This window comes from Cherax quadricarinatus, chromosome 65 (assembly GCF_038502225.1).
Source record: "Cherax quadricarinatus isolate ZL_2023a chromosome 65, ASM3850222v1, whole genome shotgun sequence".
NCBI lineage: Eukaryota > Metazoa > Arthropoda > Malacostraca > Decapoda > Parastacidae > Cherax > Cherax quadricarinatus.
In genome coordinates, this window is record NC_091356.1 from 24,486,929 (window position 1) to 24,511,005 (window position 24,077).

The 24,077-nt window shown below is 39.4% G+C and overlaps 1 protein-coding gene across 1 annotated transcript in view; it reads left to right on the forward strand.

Moving 5' to 3' along the window:
• Positions 1–1,905: 1,905 nt before the first annotated feature.
• Positions 1,906–24,077, forward strand: part of LOC128700476 (zinc finger protein 850) — a 42,794-nt gene continuing 20,622 nt past the window's right edge. The window contains exon 1 of the mRNA XM_053793706.2: positions 1,906–2,111. The gene's annotated coding sequence lies outside the window, so the exon portion shown is untranslated. The remainder of the gene's footprint in view (positions 2,112–24,077) is intronic.

Genomic DNA, 24,077 nt, shown 5'->3' on the forward strand with positions numbered 1-24,077 from the left:
AGTAGTTATTCAGCTTCAACATCGTCTTCACAGACAATAATGAAGGCTTCGTGGAGTGAGAGGATGGTATTAATCTTGACCTGTAGACCCCTGATTACCACAGCAAGGGCAAGCTTGGTGGAGTCATTGATACTACCACTGGATGGTTTTATCTTGACTCTGTTGGAGAAGCTCATCTTGGGACGACGTCGTATATTATTGTAGCTAGCTGGCCCAGTGGCTAACGCGTCGGTCTGGAGTTTTATGACTCTCTGATCGCGGGTTCTAACCCCGCCCGTGGTATGGTTTGTTTGCAATCGTGTCATTACGGTTTCGTGAGTCGTGCACATTTGTGTCTTCATCAACTTGTCGGTGTTTTATTACATTTTGAGCATAACTATCAGGTACTACAATACAACGGTATCTTGGTACAGAGGACGTCTTCAATACTTCATGGCATAACCACTAGTTATGAGTGAGAAGGGTTGGATTACAGAAGGACCTGCATAACATGGGCCAGTAGGCCTGCTGAAGTGCTCCTCAATTCTTGCCTTCTACTAGTGAATCCCGTCTCCTGCAATGTCTTCGAGATGTTCCACCTCACCTTCGACAGCATTTACGACTCCATTCTTCAGGCTGAGGGACTGACCACCTCAAATTTTATTTCTACAAGGACTGATTACATATTCTTCATTGCACTTCTACATCTGCTGTGTTGTCACCGGGGCTGTGGAGAATACACATTTGTTATCATTACTCTGCCTTTCATTATTACATTACAACCATAACAGGAATATAATGGAGCAAAATGAGACAGAGTTGGATGAGCTGGTTTGTTTGACGTAGCTAATTGCTGGTTCAGTTATGTTAGGAAGATGAGGTGCATTTTAACAAAAGCTGTAAATCGACTGGCAGACAGGGGACCTTTCCATGATTCAGACAATGAATTCCAGATCTTCAGACCTTTTATGCGCAGTGAGTTTTTGCACCGGTTGAGACGGACACAGGGAATGTCAAAGAGGTTTTGTGTCTTGTGTCTTGTGTCCTGTTGCAGCTGTCAAGGAAAAGTTTCAGAGGGTTAATGTTGGAACTGAATATTCTATATAAATATAGTAGAAACAGTAATATGAGTGGATATTTTATAAATTAAGTAAGTTCAAAGTTTTGAAGAGTGGGGAGTGTTGTCTGGCACTGGAATGGGTGATAGTCCACACAGCGGCTTTTTGTTGGGTTATAAATGATTTAAGGTGATTTAGTGTAGTAGATTCCTAGGCACAGATACCATAGGTGACGCGAGGATAGATTAGAAAGTGGTATAACTTTCTGTAACTTTACACAAGCAGCTACTGGGAGATATTGGGGGGGAAATATGCATTGTGTTGATTGTGTTTTGGTATGAGAATAATGACGGTATTGGTCCATTATCTAGGGAGCTCCCAGTTACATAGTTTGTGTTGTATAACACAAGTAAAAGATTTGCTGGTACGTGACATAACAATGTGAGTAGAGTGTAAGTAATGGAGCCTCCCAGGGCCTCAGGTTTGTCATAAATTAGTGGAACATGGAGAACAAGGACCCCAGTAAGTTACTAACTTTTTTGGCTATCTTAGTTAATCTACATGTACAATTATGTATGATAATTTATTAAACTATTTATATTCGCTTGTACCTGAATAAATTTAATTAGCTTATCTTATCTTATTAAATGAGAGAAATGCGAGTCATCTTCCTGGCTCCGTTAACCAACAAGTTTCAAAATATATGCTAGATTTATTGTTTGTAATATATTCCATCCTTATAAATATATATACTGCATAATATCTGCTGTATTATATTACAATATAACTATAATATAAGTAAAAATATAATTAGTTTTACAAAATGTAAAAGTGTTATTGTTGTAGTGTTGTTATTGTCCGGTCATGTTGTTGTTGTTGTTGTTGTCAGGTGTAGTGACAACAGTGATGAAGGTTTTATCTGGTGGTGGTGGTGATGCTGCTGCTGCTGCTGGTGGTGCACAATATTACTGACATATTACCTGCACTCTGCTACACTGACTCAACCTATACCACCCCCTCCATATTTGACATTTTGACTGAGTTACCAGCAAGGAAGGAAAGAGAGAAGAGCAGGTCAGTCGCAGCCATTATTATCCTGCACAACAAACACTCTTATTGACACGACCATTATTGTTCTTTATTACTACCACCATCACTACTACTACCATTATTATCCTGCACAACAAACACTCTTGTTGACACCACCATTATTGTTCTTTATTACTACCACCATCACTACTACTACCATTATTATCCTACACAACAAACACTTGTTGACACCACCATTATTGTTCTTTATTACTACCACCATCACTACTACTACCATTATTATCCTGCACAACAAACACTCTTGTTGACACCACCATTATTGTTCTTTATTACTACCACCATCACTACTACTACCATTATTATCCTGCACAACAAACACTCTTGTTGACACCACCATTATTGTTCTTTATTACTACCACCATCACTACCACCATCACTAGTATAACTACCCCCATCTCCATTAGTATCAGATAACTATCAGCATAAACTGCTAATAATATTAACTATCCGAACTTACTAATAGTCAGAGTAAGCTGGGGAACATTGGTGGTGCCTTCGGTTCACAATCTGAGGACCCAAGTTGAATTCCTGGGCATGTGTAGATGTACTCGCCTATTTGTGCATGCAGGGGTTGATTCACAGCTCCTGGCCCCATGTGTGTCAAGTTTGCCTCCAGCAGGTATCCCTTTTAACCCAGCAGCAAACAAGAGGGTTGTGGTGGCATCCTGGGGCAGAAACTAGTCCTCATAGGTAATAACCCAGAGTACTAGGGTGTCTTGGGTTATCCTGGGTTATCCTGCATTACTGATCATCTGTGGTAATAATCCTGCCATGCCTTGGGTTATCCTGCATTACTGGTCATCTGTGGTAATAATCCTGCCATGTCGTGAGTTATCCTGGGTTACTGATCATCTGTTGTATTAACAATTCAACAATTTTTACTTCTATCTGTGGTACAAATGATGTAGATTATATGTAATGAAACATTGGTAGGCTAGTAAGAGAGCCATTAACATGCAGTGTATTTTATACTAAAATCAAATTAAAAAAAATCGAAAGTTTATTTCTTTGCAAAGGTTGCAATGTGTTTACATTTCATAATTTGATTAGTACAAAGAAAGCCACTATCATGCCAAGGCATTTTGAGCAGATTGAACCTAATACTTAAAGACTACTAAAGTCTAGACAAGCTTCAAATATTTAATATTTTACTCTGTTATTAATACGAGTTAGTACAATTTATGATACAAACATACATTTTTGCGATACAAACGTTGCATTTTTTGCATAGTGTGAGACGGACATGAGGGATGTCAAAAAAGTGTTTTGTGCCTGTGTTATGCCTGTGTGTTCTGGTGTAGCTGTCTGTGAGAAGTTTGAGCAGAGGGTTTATATTGAAGTTTAATGTTCTGTATATGCAGTAGACACAATAATAAGTGTGTATATTTTGTATATTCAGTAAGTTCAAACTCTTGAAGAGTGATGGGATGTGTTGATTGTGCAGGAGTTTGTGATCATGCTCACCGCAGCATTTTGTTGTGTTTTTAAAGGTTTAAGGTGATTGGCCATAGTAGATCCCCAAGCACAAATACCATAGGTGAGGTAAGGGTATATTAGAGAGTGATATAAAGTAAGGAATGTCATTTGGGGTACATAGTATCATATCTTGGAAAGGATACTTACTGTTTTGGAAACTTTCTTATTTATATGCTGTATGTGTGTCTGAAATTTAACATTACAGTCAAGGGGGAGACCTTGAAATTTGCCCTCTTGTGTGTCTTGTAATGGGGGAACCATTTATCGATATGTTTAACTGGATGTTTAATGCATTGCATATAAAGGGCCCAAAGATCTGGAATTCATTGCCTAATAATACAGAAGGGCCCCTGCCTGCACACCATGTCAAGGCACTACTTAGAACTTACCTCGCCTCCCAAAACTAACAACACAAACACTATGTACTATCACCACCATCAACCCAAAATTTGCAAAATTTTATAAATTATTTCAAAACTAAAATTCTCACAATCTCATTACCTGGAGAGAGTTCCGGGGGTCAACGCCCCCGCGGCCCGGTCTGTGACCAGGCCTCCTGGTGGATCAGAGCCTGATCAACCAGGCTGTTGCTGCTGGCTGCACGCAAACCAACATACAAGCCACAGCCCGGCTGGTCAGGAACCGACTTTAGGTGCTTGTCCAGTGCCAGCTTGAAGACTGCCAGGGGTCTGTTGGTAATCCCTCTTATGTATTCTGGGAGGCAGTTGAACAGTCTCGGGCCCCTGACACTTATTGTATGGTCTCTTAACGTGCTAGTGACACCCCTGCTTTTCATTGGGGGGATGTTGCATCATCTGCCAAGTCTTTTGCTTTCGTAGTGAGTGATTTTCGTGTGCAAGTTCGGTACTAGTCCCTCTAGGATTTTCCAGGTGTATATAATCATGTATCTCTCCCGCCTGCATTCCAGGGAATACAGTTTTAGGAACCTCAAGCGCTCCCAGTAATTGAGGTGTTTTATCTCTGTTATGCGCGCCGTGAAGGTTCTCTGTACATTTTCTAGGTCAGCAATTTCACCTGCCTTGAAAGGTGCTGTTAGTGTGCAGCAATATTCCAGCCTAGATAGAACAAGTGACCTGAAGAGTGTCATCATGGGCTTGGCCTCCCTAGTTTTGAAGGTTCTCATTATCCATCCTGTCATTTTATAGTGTGCTAAAATATAATACTGTAGCTACCTCTGTTGATATTAAATCTCATTATTATAATATGCCAAAATATCATACTGTAACTACCTCTATTGATATATTAAAAAAATCACTTTTCAATTCAAACCAACTATGATGTACTATATGTCTAGCATTAAGTAGTCTGTAAAGCACTAAGTTTAGTCAGCTCGAAATTCCTCGGCATGTCAGTGGCTTTCTTTGCTCTTGCAAAGCAATATTGAAGCTACACATTATAAACTATGCATTGAAAAAGACTCCTTATAACATGTCAATCACACATTGTAAAATTTGCAAGAAATAAAAATTGATCGATTGATTGAAGAATTTAGAGAGTAAAAGTAAGTTAGATATTGGTCTATAGTTATTTAGTTCTGTAGGATCGCCTCCTTTACGGATTGGGGTGACCCTCGCTGTCTTGAGTATGGATGGGAATGTTGAAGATTCAACAGATTTGTTGAATAGTGTTGCAATAATGGTGGACAGCACATGAGCTACTTTTTTATATATGATTGGTGGCAAGTTATTTAGGTCTCCTGCCTGTTTTTTAATTATTAGTGAGACTTCAGTAGGTTTTGTTGGTGCAAGATATGGAGTATTTGGGTAATTTCCAGTGAGGTAGTCTTTCACCTGACTATTGGAGGTTGGAATTTTGCTTGCTATTTCTGATCCTGTAATAGAGAAGAAGACATTAATTTTGTTAGAAGTGTCTGCTGGCTGGATGTATGGTTTATCTGAACAGTTTTCTAGAGCCCAGGATTTCAGAGTGTGTTTTCCAGGTATTTTTCACATCTCCTTTTATTTCGTTAAATCTGCTTGCATAATACAGTTGTTTAGACTTTCATATTAGATTAGTAATTATTGATGTGTATCTTTTTGTCTGTTCTTTTGTTATTAACCCTTTGACTGTTTCGGTCATATATATATGTCTTACGAGCCAGTGTGTTTGACATATATATACTGTATTCTAGCGGCTTCAAATCAAGCAGGAGAAAGCTTGAGAGAATGGGTCTGTGTGGTCAGTGTGTGCAGTATAAAAAAAATCCTGCAGAACGCAGTGTATAATGAGAAAAAAAAAAAACTGACCGTGTTTTTGGATTAAAACGCTGACTTTGAGGTGTATTTTCGTTGTATAGTATTTTAGTAGTATTTTTGTATTCTCATTTTCTTGTTCTCATTTGATAGAATGGAAGACATAGAAATAGAGATGATTTTGATTCCTTTCACTATGTAAAGGACCTTGAAATGGAGCTCAAAGCAGCGGAAATGTTCGATTTTTGTTGATGTTCAAGAGTAAACAAATGACATCATTGTCCAATAAATGTCCAACTAGCCATTCTAATATGCAGTCATGAATGGATTCACATTATTTGTACAATTATTACAATAATGCAGTAGTCTGCATAACAGTAAATCTTCTATTTTTTTGTATGAATAAAAATTCAAAATAGAAAGTAGGAGTAATATAAGAAGGGCCTGGAGATGTGACTAATGAACAGAGAAAATGTTATTTTAGTGCCAGGAATGTCTGCATTCACAAATAACCCGCACATAGAAGAAAGGAGCTTACAACGATGTTTCGGTCTGACTTGGACCATTTACAAAGTCACACTAACCCATCCTGCTCTCCTTTTTGTTAGTGTGACTTTGTAAATGGTCCAAGTTGGACCAAAACGTCGTCGTAAGCTCCTCTCTTCTATGTGCGGGTTATTTGTGTATCGTTCCAGTCACGGTATTATGCTTTTTTTTTTGTCATTAATGTCTGCATTGTTCATTCTGGACCCTATTTTGAAATTGGCATGTTTTTTAATTTGCGTGAAATTGGCCAAATTGCCAATTTCTGACCACTATTGGGTAGTTGAAATTGGTAAATGGGCTGTTTCTTGTACTCAGTCGATAGAACAAATGGAGTTCTAAAGAAATAGCTATGAGTTTGGTCAACTGGAACAATTCAGTTGGCCGAAAAGAGGGCTCAGAGTTGGCGAAATCGCCAGTGCGTAAATATTGCCGAGATCACTAACTTCATGAGAGTGTAATTCCATAAGTTTTCCATCAGATTTCGTACTTTTGGTGTCATTAGCATCAGGAAAAGATTCTCTAGCATTTCAGTAGATTTTTTTTTTTTCTCTCTCTCAAGTATTTTGCAACACTGAGAGACACTCTAGGATTGGGGATTGAGACAGTCAAAGGGTTAACCCTTTCAGGGTTGAGAGGCTCTCTCCGAAACTTGTTCTCAGGGTCGAAATTTTTTTGGAAAAAAAAAAATTATTTTTTCACATGAAATGATAGAGAATCTTTTCCCGATCATAATGACATCAAAAGTATGAATTTTGATGGAAAATTTATGGAATTATGCTCTCATGAAGTTAGCGGTCTCGCCAATGTTTATGCATCGGCGATTCTGCCCACTTTGAGCCCTATTTTTGGCCAATTCCTGTGTACTAGTCGACAAAATTCATATTTATTTCGCTAGAACTCCATTTTTTTTCTAACGGATGAGTACAAGAAACCACCCATTTACCAATTTCAACTATCCAATAAAGTGGTCAGACATTGGCAATTTTGCCAATTTCACACAAATTTCAGAAGATGCCAATTTCCAAATAGGGTCCAGAATAAACAAGAAAGACATTCCTGGCACTAAAATAATAAGTTCTCTGTTCGTTAGTCACGTCCCCAGGCCCCTCTTATATTTCTTTTGCTTTCCACTTTGAATTTTTATTCTTACAAAAGATAGAAGATTTACTGTTATGCAGACTACTGCATTAGTGTAGAAATGGTATAAATAACATCAGCACACTTGTGAAAGAATATTAGACATGTATTGGATGCTTGGCACGATTTGTTTACTTTTGAACTTTGGCAAAAATCGAACATTTCTGCTACTTTGAGCTCAATTTCAAGGTACTTTTCATTGTGAAACCAGACAAAATCATCTCAATTTCTGTAATATGTCTTCCATTCTATAAAATGAGACCAGGAAAACTAGAATACAACCATAAATATTATACGAAAATACAGTGCAAAGTCGCTGTTTTAATCTAAAAACACAGTCAAAGTTTTTTTTTCTCATTATGCACTGTGTGCTGCAGGATTTTTTTATGCTGCACAGACTGACCACATAGACCCATTCTTTCATATGTAGGCCTACCAGCTTTCTCTTGCTAGATTTTAAGGCGCTAGAATTTAGGCATACTAGTACGTCAATAACCCTGGTGCATAAGCCGTACTAGAACGGTGAAAACCCTGAAAGGGTTAAACCCTGTCTGAACTGGCTTTTATTGATTTTTTTATCTTTGGGTTTGAGGATACTGTTTGTAAACCATATGGGCTGTTTTGTCTCTTAGCTGTGATCTGTTTTGTTTTAATTGGACAGTGTTATAGAGGGTTTGGGTTTTATGAAGAAAATTTTAACACATTCATCAGTATCATGGCATAATAAACTATTCTTTGTTGAGAGATACTTTTATGATGATAAACCTTCATGATGATAAACCTTCATGATGATAAACCTTTATGATGATAAACCCTCATGATGATAAACCTTCAAGATACTCTCATGATGACAGTAAAACTCTTATGCTGACAATGCAACCTTCATGATGACAATACAACCATCATGATGACAATACAACCATCATGACGACAATACAACCATCATGATAACAATACAACCATCATGATGACAGTACAACCATCATGATGACGAAACAAACCCTCGTGAAGACGATACAACCCTCGTGATGACATTACGTACAACCCTCGTGATGACAATACATACAACCCTCGTGATGACAATACATACAACCCTCGTGATGACAATACAACCCTCGTGATGAAAATACAACCCTTGTGATGACAATACAAGCCTCATGATGACAATACAACCATCATAATACAGTGGACCCCCGGTATTCGATATTAATCCATTCCTGAGAGCTCATCGAATACCGATAATATCGAAAAGCGAATAAATTTTCCTCGGGGCCGCCGGGCCGCGGGGGCGTTGACCCCCGAAACTCTCTCCAGGTAAACTCCATGTAATAAGAAATAATGGAAATCAAATTAATCCGTGCAAGACACCCAAAAGTATGAAAAAAAAAAAAATTTACTACATGGAATATTAAGTCTAATGCAATAGAATAATAAAATAATTGACACTTACCTTTAATGAAGATCTGGTGATGATTGATGGGATGGGAGGAGGGGAGAGGTGTTAGTGTTTAGAAGGGGAATCCCCTTCCATTAGGACTTGAGGTAGCAAGTCCTATTCCGGGGTTACTTCCCTTCTTCTTTTAATGCCACTAGGACCAGCTTCAGAGTCACTGGATTTCTGTCGCACAACATATCTGTCCATAGTGGCCTGTACCTCCCGTTCCTTTATGACATCCCTAAGTGTTTCACAACATTGTTAGTGTAATAGTCACCAGCATGGCTTGCAATAGCTGTGTTAGGGTGATTGTCATCAAAAAAGGTTTACACTTTAAGCCACATTGCACACATTTCCTTAATCTTTGAAGTAGGCAACTTCTTCAATTTCTCTACCTCCTCCTCCGAAGCAGTTTCCTCAGGTCTGCCCTCTTGCTGTTCAAGATGATCTATCAGCTCATCAGTGGCTAGTTCTTCACTGTCTTCCTCCACCAACTCTTCCACATACTCCCCACTAACCTCCAACCCCAAGGACTTCTCCAATGCCACAATGGATTCCTCAACTGGCATAGGATTCTCAGGGTTAGCCTCAAATCCTTCAAAATCCCTTTTGTCTACACATTCTGGCCACATTTTTTTCCAAGCAGAGTTCAAGGTCCTCTTAGTCACTCCCTCCCAAGCCGTACCTATCAGGTTTATACAATTGAGGATATTAAAGTGATCCTTCCAAAACTCTTTTAGTCAGTTGAGTTTCTGTGGTCACTATAAAGCACTTTTGAAACATAGCTTTTGTGTACAGTTTCTTGAAGTTGGAAATGACCTGCTGGTCCTTGGGCTGCAGGAGAAGAGTGGTATTAGGAAGCAAAAACTTGACCTTAATGAAGCTCATGTCCCCAGAAAGTCGCTCTGACAAGTCTGTAGGATGACCAGGGGCATTGTCTAATACCAGGAGGCACTTAAGGTCTAATTTCTTTTCAGTTAGGTAATTTTTCACAATGGGGGCAAATGCATGGTGTAACCAGTAATAGAAAAAGTCCCTAGTGACCCATGCCTTACTGTTTGCCCTCCACAGCACACACAAATTAGCCTTGAGGACATTGTTTTTCCTGAACACTCTGGGAGTTTCAGAGTGATACACCAATAAAGGCTTCACTTTGCAATCACCACTAGCATTGGCACACATCAACAGAGTAAGCCTGTCTTTCATAGGCTTATGTCCTGGGAGTGCCTTTTCCTCCTGAGTAATGTAGGTCCTGCTTGGCATTTTCTTCCAAAACAGGCCTGTTTTGTCGCAATTAAACACTTCTTCAGGTTTCAGTCCTTCACTGTCTATGTAATCCTTGAATTCCTTCACATATTTTTCAGCTGCTTTTTGGTCCGAACTGGCCTCACCATGCCTAATCACACTATGTATGCCACTACGATTCTTAAATCTTTCAAACCAACCTTTGCTGGCCTTAAATTCACTCACATCACCACTATTTGCAGGCAATTTCTTTACCAAATCGTCATGCAACTGCCTAGCCTTTTCACAAATGATCACTTGAGAGATGCTATCTCCTGCTATCTGTTTTTCATTTATCCACACCAGTAACAATCTCTCAGCATTTTCTAACACTTGCGGTCGCTGTTTCGTAATCACAGTTGCACCTTTTGCAAGAACAGCTTCCTTGATTGCCGTTTTCCTGGTCACTATAGTAGAGATGGTTGATTGGGGTTTATTATACAACCTAACCAGCTCCGACACACGCACTCCACTTTCGTACTTTGTAATTATCTCTTTCTTCATTTCATAAGTCATTAGCGACTTTTTTCTTGAAGGGTTGGCACTAGAAGCTTTCTTGGGGCCCATGGTGACTTATTTTGCAGAAACAAGCACCAAACACAGTGATAATATGGATAATATGGAATGTACCGAATGTATCCTTAGATGCGCGCACACTGGCTGGCTTGTAAACACTGGCACACAAGGGGCAGTTCAGGCCACACGTGGACACGTCTCGTACGAATCGTATCGAATACCGGGTTTTCAATCGAATACCGAGGAAAATTTTTTGCGATAAAATGTATCGAATACCGGATTTATCGAATACCGATGCCATCGAATACCGGGGGTCCACTGTAATGATAAACACATGACGTTGGCTACTGTATATTCATGTTTCATAAAGACTGATATGTGGATCAGCTGGTCTTTCCATTTTTTCTTTAAAAATTTAGATTTAGGCCTGTACAGTGGACCCTTGGTTTTCATGAGTCTTGGTTATTGTGAATTTTGGTTATCGGCAACTTTTTTCGCCAAAATGTAGGCTTGGTTTTCGTGATTTCCCTTGGGTTCAGCAGTAGTACGGGACGGGTCCCAGTGGCCCTACGCACACAAAGCCTGCCACAGACACACTCAGTGCCAGTTTGGCATTGTTCATCGGTGAGTGAGCATCACACCCTGCATTCATACGAAACAATAATCCATGTTGTTTGTGCTTGCAACTGCTAAATAAGCCACTGTGGCCCCAAAGAAAGCTCCTAGTGCCAGGCCTTTGGTAAAGGTGAGAAACATGATAGAATTAAAGAAAGAAATAGAGAAAAATGAAAGTGGCGTACGTGTGGCCAATCTTGCCAGAATGTATGGGAAGCCCCCATTCAACCATCACTTGCATCGTGGGGAAGATAAAGGAAATCAAGGAAGCTGATGTTGCGAAAGTGGTAAATGTGATAACAAAACAGAGGTCACAAACAGTCGAACATATGGAGAAATTGCTGTTGTTGCGAGTGTTGCCAGTAAGGGATTTAGAGGAATTTTTATTCCTTGGAAGTTTATAAAGTACTTCAGTTAAAAAAATTTCAGGCCTAGTTTAATATATTTTAGAGTCTAGGGGTAATTATAACTAGGAAACTCAATACAGGAAAAAAGGTTTACCCCTCTCAGGCAATACAAACAAGGTATTGAATTAAAAAGCTAGTTTAATATATTTTAGAGTCTATTGTAAGAAATCAAGTGGGTAATTATAACTAGGCCACCCCACCCACAAACTCAATTTGAGCATCCCAGAGTATACAGTTCACTCATTACTTACCTTAAAATATTTGTAGTCTTAATGTAGGGTCAGGAGTAAGTAAATGAGATAAAACGAATAAATGAGAGAGAGAAAGAATGAGTATGTACATGAGAGGTGACAGGCCAGGCACAGAGTAAACAAACCAGGCTCCCACATCTTATATTTATGTTTATTTATTCTATTGTGGGGTGTATTTATCATCTTTTTATGTTATGTATCGTGTTTATTATATAATTTTGAAAAAAATATCATGGCTGGATTAATGAAAATGTGTATATTACCGTAATATACGACATTTAATGAGACTCCGTGACTATTGTTATTATCACCACTTGTGGAAGTCGTCTGCTACCACAGATCACATTTATGTTTATTTATTCTACTGTGGGGTGTATTTATCTTATTTATATGTTATGCATCGTGTTTATTATATAATTTTGAAAAAAATATCATGGATGGATTAATGAAAATGTGTATATTACCGTAATATACGACATTTAATGAGACTCAGTATTGTTATTATCACCACTTGTGGAAGTCGTCTGCTACACAGCTCACATTTATGTTTATTTATTCTACTGTGGGGTGTATTTATCTTATTTATATGTTATGCATCGTGTTTATTATATAATTTTGAAAAAAATATCATGGATGGATTAATGAAAATGTGTATATTAACGTAATATACGACATTTAAATGACTTGATGTATGTAAGTTTATTTAGGTACAGGTATACATAAGTATAATTATCAGAGTATATATAAAATATGAAATAACTTTTAAAAACATTTGAAATTTTGGAGTTTCCAGACAAAATGGAGAGACTTAGTGCTTACTGAGCTCATGGAGAATGTAAACAAACAGGGTGGGGCACGGTGACCGTATTAGAAAGTCAGGTGGGGGGAGCCGTATAGTGAGTTTTGGTCATAATTTGAAATGTCCGTATTAGCGGAACGCCGTAAAGCGGAACGCCGTAAAGCGGGGCCCTCCTGTACAATAATATGAAAATCTTATTATTTTTAATTTTAAAGTATTTGAGTACAATACTTTATCTTCTCTTTGTACATAATATAACTTAATACTGTATGTACAATAGTTGTGTGTATTTACAAAAATTATTATTTAGTTTTTTTTTTTTATTAACACACTGGCCGATTCCCACCAAGGCAGGGTGGCCCGAAAAAGAAAAACTTTCACCATCATTCACTCCATCACTGTCTTGCCAGAAGGGTGCTTTACACTACAGTTTTTAAACTGCAACATTAACACCCCTCCTTCAGAGTGCAGACACTGTACTTCCCATCTCCAGGACTCAAGTCCGGCCTGCCGGTTTCCCTGAATCCCTTCATAAATGTTACTTTGCTCACACTCCAACAGCACGTCAAGTATTAAAAACCATTTGTCTCCATTCACTCCTATCAAACACGCTCACGCGTGCCCGCTGGAAGCCCAAGCCCCTCGCACACGAAACCTCCTTTACCCCCCCCTCCAACCTTTTCTAGGCCGACCCCTACCCCGCCTTCCTTCCACTACAGACTGATACACTCTTGAAGTCATTCTGTTTCGCTCCATTCTCTCTTCATGCCCGAACCACCTCAACAACCCTTCCTCAGCCCTTTGGACAACAGTTTTGGCAATCCCGCACCTCCTCCTAACTTCCAAACTATGAATTCTCTGCATTATATTCACACCACACATTGCCCTCAGACATGACATCTCCACTGCCTCCAGCCTTCTCCTCGCTGCAACATTCATCATCCATGCTTCACACCCATATAAGAGCGTTGGTAAAACTATACTCTCATACATTACCCTCTTTGCCTCCAAGGACAAAGTTCTTTGTCTCCACAGACTCCTAAGTGCACTGCTCACCCTTTTCCCCTCATCAATTCTATGATTCACCTCATCTTTCATAGACCTATCTGCTGACACATCCACTCCCAAATATCTGAATACATTTACCTCCTCCATACTCTCTCCCTCCAATCTGATATCCAATCTTTCATCACCTAATCTTTTTGTTATCCTCATAACCTTATTCTTTCCTGTATTCACTTTTAATTTTCTTCTTTTACATACCCTACCAAATTCATCCACCAACCTCTGCAACTTCTCTTCAGAATCTCCCAAGAGCACAGTGTCATCAGCAAAGAGCAACTGTGACAACTCCCACTTTATGTGTGATTCTTTATCTTTTAATTCCACGCCTCTTGCCAAGACCCTCGCATTTACTTCTCTTACAACCCCATCTATAAATATATTAAACAACCACAGTGACATCACACATCCTTGTCTAAGGCCTACTTTTACTAGGAAATAATCTCCCTCTTTCCTGCATACTCTAACTTGAGCCTCACTATCCTCGTTAAAACTCTTCACTGCTTTCAGTAACCTACCTCCTATACCATACACCTGCAACATCTGCCACATTGCCTCTCTATCCACCCTGTCATACGCCTTTTCCAAATCCATAAATGCCACAAAAACCTCTTCAGCCTTATCTAAATACTGTTCACTTATATGTTTCACTGTAAACACTTGGTCCACACACCTCCTACCTTTCCTAAAGCCTCCTTGTTCATCTGCTATCCTATTCTCTGTCTTACTCTTAATTCTTTCAATAATAACTCTACCATACACTTTACCAGGTATACTCGACAGACTTATCCCCCTGTAATTTTTGCACTCTCTTTTGTCCCCTTTTCCTTTATACAAAGGAACTATGCATGCTCTCTGCCAATCCCGAGGTACCTTACCCTCTTCCATACATTTATTAAATAATAGCACCAACCACTCCAAAACTATATCCCCACCTGCTTTTAACATTTCTATCTTTATTCCATCAATCCCAGCTGCCTTACCCCCTTTCATTCTACCTACTTCCTCACGAACTTCCCCCACACTCACAACTGGCTCTTCCTCACTCCTACAAGATGTTATTCCTCCTTGCCCTATACATGAAATCACAGCTTCCTTATCTTCATCAACATTTAACAATTCCTCAAAATATTCCCTCCATCTTCCCAATACCTCTAACTCTCCATTTAATAACTCTCCTCTCCTATTTTTAACTGACAAATCCATTTGTTCTCTAGGCTTCCTTAACCCTTTGAGGGTCGACAGGCCCTCTCCGAAACTCGTTCTCAGGGTCGGCCAAATTTCAAAAAAAAAAAAATTATTTTTTCTTATGAAAAAATAGAGTTTTTCTTTCTGAACATTATAGGATAAACAAAAAAAATTTATCATCAATACTTACGGAGATATGGATGCATGAAGTTTGCAGAAAATGAGCCGCGTATGGCAACAGCGGCGACTGCCGCTCACCCGGTAAACTTTGATTTACTTGTATTTGAAGGTTTGTTGTTTTTTTCACTATTTTATTTTTTCACATAACTTATGTGGCCTATGAGACCAAAGTAAGGTGCAATGTACATATATACACTCGTTGTATACAACACAATAAGCACACAAACATAATTATCAATATATTGTTTACAAAACTTGTTTACAAAAACAAACAATACAAAACATTGTTTATTATTATTGTTCTATAATATATATACCAATATACAGTCACTGAACATATTCCTATTAGTTCTGCAGCTTGTGGAACTCTGAAACATGGTGTCATACACAATGGTGTTTTATCTTTCTCCCTCATTCTATCTCTTTCAATCTGTCTCTCTCTTTCTATCTGTCTGTCTATCTCTGTCTCACAGGTACACATAAATACAAGTATACATAGTATAAATTACCTAGGATAACCCACGAAATCCAGACAAAGTGCTATACTCTGCTTGAAGATGTGAGTAAAAGTGATGACACAGTCTTGTGGCTCTCTGAGACAGAGAGCTAGACGGATAGACAGATAGACAGGGAGCTTGACAGACAGACAAATAGACAGACAGAAATGTTAATGTACCAGTACCAGTGTACTAGTGTTCCACCCTCCTCCTCCTCTTCTTCCTCTTCCTCCTCTTCCCCCTACTCTTCCTCATACTCTTCCTCTTCCTCCTCTTCCTCTTCCTCCTCCTCTTCTTCCTCTTCCTCCTACTCTTCCTCCTCCTCCTCTTCTTCCTCTTCCTCCTCTTCTTCCTCTTCTTCCTCTTCCTCCTCTTCCCCCTAATCTTCCTCCTACTATTCCTCTTCCTCCTCCTCTTCCTCTTATTCCTCTTCCTCCTACTCTTCCTCCTCCTCCTCTTCTTCCTCTTCCCCCTACTCTTCCTCCTCCTCGTCCATAGTGTAAATTACAAGGAGTCGGCAGCTGTCAAAGTGACATATTGGCTCATTACTCTTTCCCCCTCCGGCCTGTCAAAACAATGGGGTCGGATGCTGCTTCCCCTCCTCCATTCTATCTAATTATCTTTCTCCCTCATTCTATCTGTCTGTCTATCTCTGTCTCACAGGTACACATAAATACAAGTATACATAGTATAAATTACCTAGGATAACCCAAGAAACCCAGACAAAGTGCTATACTCTGCTTGAAGATGTGAGTAAAAGTGATGACGCAGTCTTGTGGCTCTCTGAGACAGAGAGCTAGATGGATAGACAGGGAGCTTGACAGACAGGCAAATAGACAGACAGAAATGTTAGTATACCAGCAAAAACAAAGGGAGGGCGATGTTCATCTCATCTTTTGGCATCAGCTCTACCCTCATTTACCCTCATCAAACATCAGCACTTATCAGATGTTATCTCCCCTTATCTTGTTACTGTCATGGGTGAACATTTATTATTACATATTATTATTATTATTACCTATTATTATTATGTATTATTATTATGTATTATTATTATTATTATGTATTATTATTATGTATTATTGTTATCATTACGTATTCTTCTTCTTCCTCCTCCTCCTCCTCTTCTTCCTCCTCCTCCTCCTCCTCTTCCTCCTCCTCCTCCTCCTCTTCCTCCTCCTCCTCCTCCTCTTCTTCCTCCTCCTCCTCCTCTTCTTCTTCTTCCTCCTCCTCCTCCTCCTCCTCCTCTGCCTCCTCCTCCTGCCTCCTCCTCCTCTTGCCTCCTCCTCCTCTGCCTCCTCCTCCTCTGCCTCCTCCTCCTCCTCCTCCATTCTTGGAACAAGTTTGAAGAGCTTGTAGTTCATAATCACTATCATTATCATCACCAATGCTCACATCTGAGTCTGGGATTTTGGAAAATAGGAGTTTCCTCTTTGATTCTGGTACAACTGAACGACGGCCCAGCACCAGAGGTGGAAGGCTGTGGGTTGTCCTCACTATTACCCATATTATGGTCATTAGTTTCGGTCAAAACCTCACCAGAACCTTGAAACTCATCTTCACTGTCACTTCCATCTGTATTAGAACTGTCACTGGGGAACAAAAGTGTCCCAATTCGCCGAGGAGTGAGGAACTTCTTACCGCAGGGCACCACGGTGGAAATTGTGTACTAGGATGGCATTCCCACAATGCACCACTGGGTCCCAGATTTTTTTCCTACTGCACACACCCACCACACAGACCCATTCTCTCACATCTAGGCTTATCAGCCTTTTCCTGCGAGATTTGAGGCCCCTAGAATTTATGCGTACTAGTACGTCAAAAACCCCTACGCGTAAGACGTACTAGTACGACCAAAACCCTCAAAGGGTTAACTTGTTAATCTCACTCACTTCTTATTTTCATCAAAATTTGTTGATAACATCTCACCCACTCTCTCATTTGCTCTCTTTTTACATTGCTTCACCACTCTCTTAACCCTTTGACTGTCGCAACCCCCAATCCTGAGGTGTCTCCTGGTGTCGCAAAATTTAAAAAAAAAAATTATTTTTTCTTATGAAATGATAGAGAATCTTTTCCCGATTGTAATGACACCAAAAAAAACGAAATTTGATGGAAAACTGACGGAATTATGCTCTCGCGAAGTTAGCGACCTCGGCGCCGTTTACAAATCGGCGATTTCGCCCACTTTGAGCCCTATTTTCGGCTAATTCCATTGTTCCAGTCGCCCAAACTCATAGCTATTTCTTTAGAACTTCATTTTTTCTATCGATTGAATACAAGAAACTACCCATTTACTGATTTCAACTACCTAATAATGTGGTCAGAAATTTGCAATTTGGCCAATTTCACGAAAACTAAAAAATATGACAATTTCAAAATAAGGTCCAGAATGAACAATGCAGACATTCCTGGCTCTAAAATAACATTGTCTTTGTTCATCAGTCACGTCTCCAGGCCCTTCTGATATTACTCTTGCTTTCTATTTTGAATTTTTATTCAAACAAAAAATATTAGACTTACTATTATGCAGACTACTGCAATGCTGTAATAACTGTATAAATAACATCAACCCATTCATGACTGCATATTAGAATGGCTAGTTGGACATTTATTGGACAATGGCATCATTTGTTTACTTTTGAACATTGGCAAAAATCAAACATTTCCCCTACTTTGAGCTCCATTTCTAGGTTCTTTTTATAGAAAAATCAATCAAAATCACCTCTATTTCTGTAATATGTTTTCCATTCTATCAAATGAGACCAAGAAAACGAGAATACAACCATAAATACTATACGAAAATAGACCACAAAGTCGGCATTTTAATTAAAAAAACGGTCGGAGTTTTTTTTTTCTCATTATGCACTGCGTGCTCCAGGATTTTTTTTATATGGTGCACACTGACCACACAGACCCATTCTCTCACATGTGGGCCTACCAGCTTTCTCCTGCTTGATTTGAAGCCGCTAGAATTTATGAGTATATATACGTCAAACACGGCACCTCGTAAAACGTATATATACGGCCGCGACAGTCAAAGGGTTAACCTCTCTCTTTTTCTTCATATACTCTTCCCTCCTTGCATCACTTCTACTTCGTAAAAACTTCTCATGTGCTAACTTTTTCTCCCTTACTACTCTCTTTACATCATCATTCCACCAATCGCTCCTCTTCCTTCCCGCACCCACTTTCTTGTAACCACAAACTTCTGCTGGGCACTCTAACACTACATTTTTAAACCTACCCCATACCTCTTTGACCCCATTGCCTATGCTCTCATTAGCCCTTCTATCCTCCAATAGCTGTTTATATCTTACCCTAACTGCCTCCTCTTTTACTTTATAAACCTTCACCTCTCTTTTCCCTGATGCTTCTATTCTCCTTGTATCCCATCTACCTTTTACTCTCAGTGTAGCTACAACTAAAAAGTGATCTGATATATCTGTGGCCCCTCTATAAACATGTACATCCTGAAGTCTACTCAACAGTCTTTTATCTACCAATACATAATCCAACAAACTACTGTCATTTTGCCCTACATCATATCTTGTATACTTATTTATCCTCTTTTTCTTAAAATGTATATTACCTATAACTAAACCCCTTTCTATACAAAGTTCAATCAAAGGGCTCCCATTATCATTTACACCTGGTACCCCAAGCTTACCTACCACACCCTCTCTAAAAGTTTCTCGTACTTGAGCATTCAGGTCCCCTACCACAATTACTCTCTCACTTGGTTCAAAGGCTCCTATACATTCACTTAACATCTCCCAAAATCTCTCTCTCTCTCTCTACATTCCTCTCTTCTTCAGGTGCATACACGCTTATTATGACCCACTTTTTGCATCCAACCTTTACTTTAATCCACATAATCCTTGAATTTACACATTCATATTCTCTTTTCTCCTTCCATAACTGATCCTTCAACATTATTGCTACCCCTTCCTTAGCTCTAACTCTCTCAGATACTCCAGAATTAATCCCATTTATTTCTCCCTACCGAAACTCCCCTACCCCCTTCAGCTTTGTTTTGCATAGGGCCAGGACATCCAACTTTTCATTCATAACATCAGCAATCATCTGTTTCTTGTCATCCGCACTGCATCCACGCACATTCAAGCATCCCAGTTTTATAAAGTTTTTCTTCTTCTCTTTTTTAGTAAATGTTTACAGGGGAAGGGGTTACTAGCCTATTGCTCCCGGCATTTTAGTCGCCGCATATGACACGCATGGCTTACGGAGGAAAGATTCTTTTCCACTTCCCCATGGACAATAGAAGAAATAAAGAAGAACAAGAGCTATTTAGAAAAAGGAGAAAAACCTAGATGTATGTATACATATATATGCATGTGTGTGTCTGTGAAGTGTGACCAAAATGTAAGTAGGAGTAGCAAGATATCCCTGTTATCTAGCGTGTTTGAGACAGAAAAAGACACCAGCAATCCTACCATCATGTAAAACAGTTACAGGTTTCTGTTTCACAGTCATCTGGCAGGACGGTAGTACTTCCCTGGGTGGTTGCTGTCTACCAACCTACTACAAAAATGTATATATATAAAGTTCAAACACATGGAAATATCACATTAACAATGAAGACTAATCTTTAACTCTTTAAAATTTAAGTCTTCACAAACCTCTAAGTCTTTGCCTCAACAAGACTGTGCTAAACCCAACTACATAAATATACAAAATTTAACAAGACCTCTGAATTCTGTCATAAAGAAGACAGACGGCAAGAATTTGTCTGAAAAGACGTATCTCTAAAGATTGCTGGAATGCCCAAGAATATACAGTGGTCCCTCGTTTATCGTATTTAATCCGTTCCTGGAGGTGCTACTATTGTCGAAATCTACTATTTTCGAATCAATTTTTCCCATAAGAAATAATGTAAATACAATTAATCCATTCCTGACACCCAGAAGTATTAAAACAAAAATTTTTTTACATGATATATAGATGTAGTACATAAACAATACAGTGGGACATGAATGAAACATTAACAGCATAACACTTAACTTTATTGGTGATTCTTCTTAGTGTATGGAAGACTGGAGGAGGAGACAGATTGGATTATTTACAGTTTGGAAGGGGAATCCCCTTCCATCAATGCCTCAGGTACCAGTTGCTTTTCTGGGGTTACTTCTCTTCTCTGTTTCTTAATGCCACTAGGACCAGCTTGAGAGTGACTAAAGTTCTGTCTTGCAAAATAACTGTCCAGAGAGCTCTGTTTCTGGCATCTCTTTAACAATTCCCTAAAATGGGCCAAGACTTTGTCACTGTACATGTTGCCAACATGGCTTGCAACAGCCTTGTCAGAGTGATGTTTCTTCATAAATCTTTCCATCTTACCCCACATTTCAAAAATCTCCCTAATTTCTGAAGAAGGCACCTTTCATCTCTCTTCCTCCTCCTCTGCAGCAAGATTCTGAGCTGCGATCTGTTGCTCTTCCTGCTGAAGCTCTTGCAGCTCCTCAGTGGTGAGCTCTTCCACATCCTCCAAACTCACATCCAACCCCATGGAACTCCCCAGTGGCACAATTGATTTAACAACAGACATAGGCTCATCAGGGTCAGCCCCAAATCCTTCAAAATCCCTCTTGTTGACACAATCTGGCCACAATTTTCTCCAAGCAGAGTTCAAAGTCCTGGTAGTCACTCCCTCCCAAGCCGTACCTATAAGGGTTATGCAATGGAGGATGCTGAAGTGTTCTCTCCAAAAATCTCTTAGGGTCAAGTGAGTGTCTGAGGTCACATTCAAGCACCTTTGAAACATTGCTTTGGTGTAGTTTTTTAAAGTTTGCAATAACCTGCTGGTCCATGGGCTGGAGGAGAGGAGTGGCATTCAGGGGCAAGAACTTTACTGTGATGAACCCAAACTCCTCGAAAATTAGGTCATCCAAGTTTGGAGGATGAGCAGGTGCATTGTCCATTACTAGGAGGCACTTGAGATCCAATTTATTTTTCAGGAAGTAATTCTTCACACTAGGGCCAAACACTTCATTGAACCACTCGACGAAAATGTCCCTCGTGATCCATGCCTTACTATTAGATTTCCAAAACACACACAATTTACTCTTCATAACATTGTTTTTCCTGAACATACTGGGATTTTCAGAATGGTATACTAGTAACGGCTTCACTTTGAAATCCCCACTAGCATTAGCACAGAACATGAGCATCAGCCTGTCTTTCATAGGCTTGTGTCCTGGCAGTGCCTTTTCCTCCTGTGTAATGTACGTCCTCTTTGGCATTTTCTTTCAAAAGAAGTCTGTTTCGTCATAATTGAACACTTGTTCAGGTTTCAGTCCTTCAGCCTCTATGTACTCCTTGAATTCATGCACATATTTTTCAGCCACTTTGTGGTCCAAATTGGCAGCCTCACCATGCCTTACCACACTGTGTATGCCACTGCGGTTCTTAAATCTCTCAAACCAACCTTTGCTGGCCTTAAATTCACTCACATCACCACTAGTTGCAGGCAATTTCTTTACCAGATCATCGTGCAACTGCCTAGCCTTTTCACAAATAATCGACGTCATAATACTATCTCCTGCTAATTGTTTCTCGTTTATCCACACCAATAATAACTTCTCAACCTCTTCGAGTACTGGTGATCGCATTTTTGTCAGCATATTTACCCCCTTTCCTAGGTAGTAGGTTGGTAGACAGCAACCGCCCAGGGAGGCACTACCGTCCTGCCAAGTAAGTGTAAAACAAAAGCCTGTAATTGTTTTACATGATGGTAGGATTGCTGGTGTCCTTTTTTCTGTCTCATGAACATGCAAGATTTCAGGTACATCTTGCTACTTCTACTTACACTTAGGTCACACTACACATACATGTACAAGTGTATACGTATATGCATACCCCCCTGGGTTTTCTTCTATTTTCTTTCTAGTTCTTGTTTATTTCCTCATATCTCCATGGGGAAGTGGAACAGAATTCTTCCTCCGTACGCCATGCGTGTTGTAAGAGGTAACTAAAATGCCGGAAGCAAGGGGCTAGTAACCCCTTCTCCTGTGTATATTATTAAATGTAAAAGGAGAAACTTTAATTTTTCCTTTTGGGCCACCTCGCCTCAGCGGGATACGGCCGATGTGTTGAAAGAAAGAAGATTTACTCCTTTTGCAACAACAGCATCCTTGATTTTCTTTTTCTTGGCCACGATGGAACATGTGGTTGTATAGGGTTTGTTATACATCCTGGCCAGTTTGGCCGCACTTAAGCCACTTTCATATTTTTCAATGATGTTTTTCTTAAATTCAATCGTATTTCTCACCTTCTTTACCAAAGGCTTGGCACTAGGAGCTTTCTTTGGAGCCGTGGTAGCTTATTTAGTACTTGCAAGCACTAAAATGAATGGAATATTATGAAATATTTCGTAGGAGCAAGTGAGGGGACCGTCGCTCACTGGTAAACAATGCCACACTGGCCGCCCCTTCTCACAGCGTGTGTACGCGTCCCAGATGAACTACTGTTTGCGAGTCAATCTATGATTAGCGAGCCCATGTTTATACGAAAATATCGCTGTGATTTCCGAAATCTACAACTCTTGAGCCCTATGATTATCGAGCAACCAATGTATACAAATCAATCTTCGGAACAATACTGAATGAACTATGAGCCAGCTCTTAAGTCTAATTCTCAAGAATATTCAAATTGAGTGAATCTAAGAGAGAACCAATATATGATCAGTACTCAGGGCTAGATCAGGGAGCGAACTAACTCTCTGCCAGTCTGTTGACCCGTCATCAGGTTGGATCACGTGACCCAAACGTCAGTAAGCCGGACTTAAAAAAGCAAACAATTTATCTGATGGTTTCCTGACTTTTGTATGTTCTATATACATGTAAGAAATCCTACCTAACAATAATAATAACTAAAATTTATCGATAATAATAATAGTAATAATAATAATTTTTTTTTTTCAACAAGTCGGCCGTCTCCCACCGAGGCAGGGTGATAATACCATGGTATATTTTGTATATTGACAGATAATAATATAACGCTGAAAATCTCTATTTTAGCTATAAACGGAGACTTTGGTGCTATAATATTAAGTGATAATCACATTCTCAGACAACAGTTAAATATTACAGGATGACCTATCTCCAAGGTACAACATGGATCCAACAAAAACAATTAGCAGGAGATAGTGTTGTGCAGTCGATAATTTGTGAAAAGGCAAGGCAATTGCATGCCTATCTCCTGAAGAAAATGCCTGTAACAAGTGCTGCTGTTAGTAAATTTAAGGCCAGCAAAGGCTGGTTCGAAAATTTCAAGAAGCAAAGTGGCATACACAATGTTGTAGGCATGGT